The following is a 2,357-nucleotide window of genomic DNA, read 5'->3' on the forward strand; positions in this document are numbered from 1 at the left end:
CTAGATCACCCCATTTTGTATCACAAAGGTTTAAGAAAAACTGTACTATATCATGTTGTTCATGTCCAATTATCTGGCTTGTTCTTTTTCCATGTTGGCTCATATCATAAAATTATTACAATAAGGCCGAGAAATTTTGATTTTGGTAGCTGTTACATGTCATAATTATGTTAACAGTAGGTCTCTGTGACCTATAAATAAGATATCTGGAAATATGGAAACTCCTGACTGGCTGAGGCCTAGTGCTGAATCCAGAAATTATGAAAAATGGGAACCAGTTTGAGGTCAGGGGAGGGGCCCACAACCACAATTAAAACATTCATTTATCAAATATTGTGTATTTTTGGGACTCAAAAGGGAGGGGGCCTGGGGCCCCTTCCAAATCCGCCAGTGGGCTCATGACTAGAACATACTAGACCTACATTCATCAAACCGGGCCTGGGGGCATAAAACTTAGACAAGCTCACTTTTGATCTCAGTCTCACTTTTCCACTATATATTCCTTAAGTGAGACTGAGATAAAAAGTGAGCCCGTCAAAGTTTTATGTCAACCAGGCCTAGTCAATTACTGTTTCTTACGTTGAAGTGTTTAATATTGAAAGTATTTGATCTAAATAACAGTGAACTTTAATCAAGGTGAAGTTTACATTACAAAGAAGAAATTATAATATCCCAACAACCTCATGAATATTGGAGTATCATTTTAAAAAATGTTGAATTGGAAAAAAAAACACATTATTCCTCATAATATTATATATATATATACAGCTATGTATGACAAATATATTTCTTTTGTGTTCTCTCATCCATGAAGCCTCCGTCTAACAGTACTTTCAGTACTTTGATTAATGTAAATATTAAAAATGAATTCCATGCAAAAATATTTGTCAAATCAATACTCTTGTAATGTACATACAATTTTTCCACAGTGCGTTAAATAAACAACATCAATTATTTTTGTCCCCCGCTTGAAAAGTGGGGGATATTAATTTGGGTTTGTCTGTCCGTCCGTCCGTCTTTCTGTCTGTCTGTAACGCTTTCGTTTCCACACGATGTCTCGAGAACCCTTTGAGCTTTTGCAATGAAATTTAGCATAGCAACTCCCTATGGACTAAAGAAGAACCCTACTGATTTTTAGGTCAAGGAGTCAAAGGTCAAGGTCAAAAATTCGCAAATTCTGTCTTTTATAACACTTTCGTTTCCGCGTGATATCTCGAGAACTCTTTGAGCTTTTGCAATGAAATTTTACATAACAACTCCCTGTGGCCGAAGGAAGACCCCTATTGATTTTGAGGTCAAAAGGTCAAAGTTCAAGGTCGTAAATTTATACATTCTGTCTGTGTGTAACACTATCATTTCCGGGCGATATTTCAAGAAGATTTTGAGCTTATGCAATGTAATTTTATACCAAAACTCCCTAGGACCTCTGTCACCCCTCTCAACGTGCCCCGTCCCGTTTGTTTTATTAGTATTTATAGTATTACATATCGCTATTTTTAGCACAGGGGCATGAGGAGATTTATTGCGTATAAAACACGTTCTCGGTGGACTTTATGTTCCTATTACATCTATTAGAACTGTTTAATAAAGGCTAAATAAATCAAACGCCATGGATTGTGTAAAATTTTGACAGTACCGAACATGAATATATACATGTATGTGACTTCACTTCTGCATATACTTGATTCTATGTAAAGCGATTCCGTGGTCTGGTGGATTGTTTCTCGCTTCCCATGTGAGAGGTCCCGGGTTCAAGTCCCGGATGGACCACTTTTTTTTTTTAAAGAATTACTTTTTTTTAACTAAATAATAGTATTCAGCACGCGAAATGAAAAATTTACGAGGTCTGGCTTGTACAAACTTAAAAATTCATCATTACAGTGTGATAAATATTCCATATAAAAAGAATCTTCTATACACATAATAAAGAATAAGCAATTAAATCTTTATATCCATAATGGTATATTTTATTTGATTCAGTATACATGCATGTATACATTTAATAATTCTACAAATTCAGTGAGGGGGACCCGACTCCCCCCCCCCCCCCCCCCCCCTCCCCCAAAACTGCGCATGTTTTACTTTTTCCTTAAGCGGGGGATACAAATTTTCTGAATTAGCTTGTTTGTCTTGATTCAAGGAATGACTGTCTAGTTAGTACAGTATGCCAGAACATCAACAATAGTTGGAAACGTGGGATAATATGCGTAATGATAGAAACCCATTTTGCATAAATTATCCCATGTTTCCAACTATTGTTGATGTTCTTGGAAAACTCTACTAACTTAACAGTGATTCCTTATATTTCCATTTCATTTAAAAATGAAGTGTAATAGATTTTAAATTACACAAGGCCT

The sequence above is a fragment of the Saccostrea cucullata genome, unplaced genomic scaffold, assembly GCF_032062105.1.
Source record: "Saccostrea cucullata isolate Sc308-1 unplaced genomic scaffold, CSIRO_AGI_Scuc_v1 ctg8817, whole genome shotgun sequence".
NCBI classification, from domain to species: domain Eukaryota; kingdom Metazoa; phylum Mollusca; class Bivalvia; order Ostreida; family Ostreidae; genus Saccostrea; species Saccostrea cuccullata.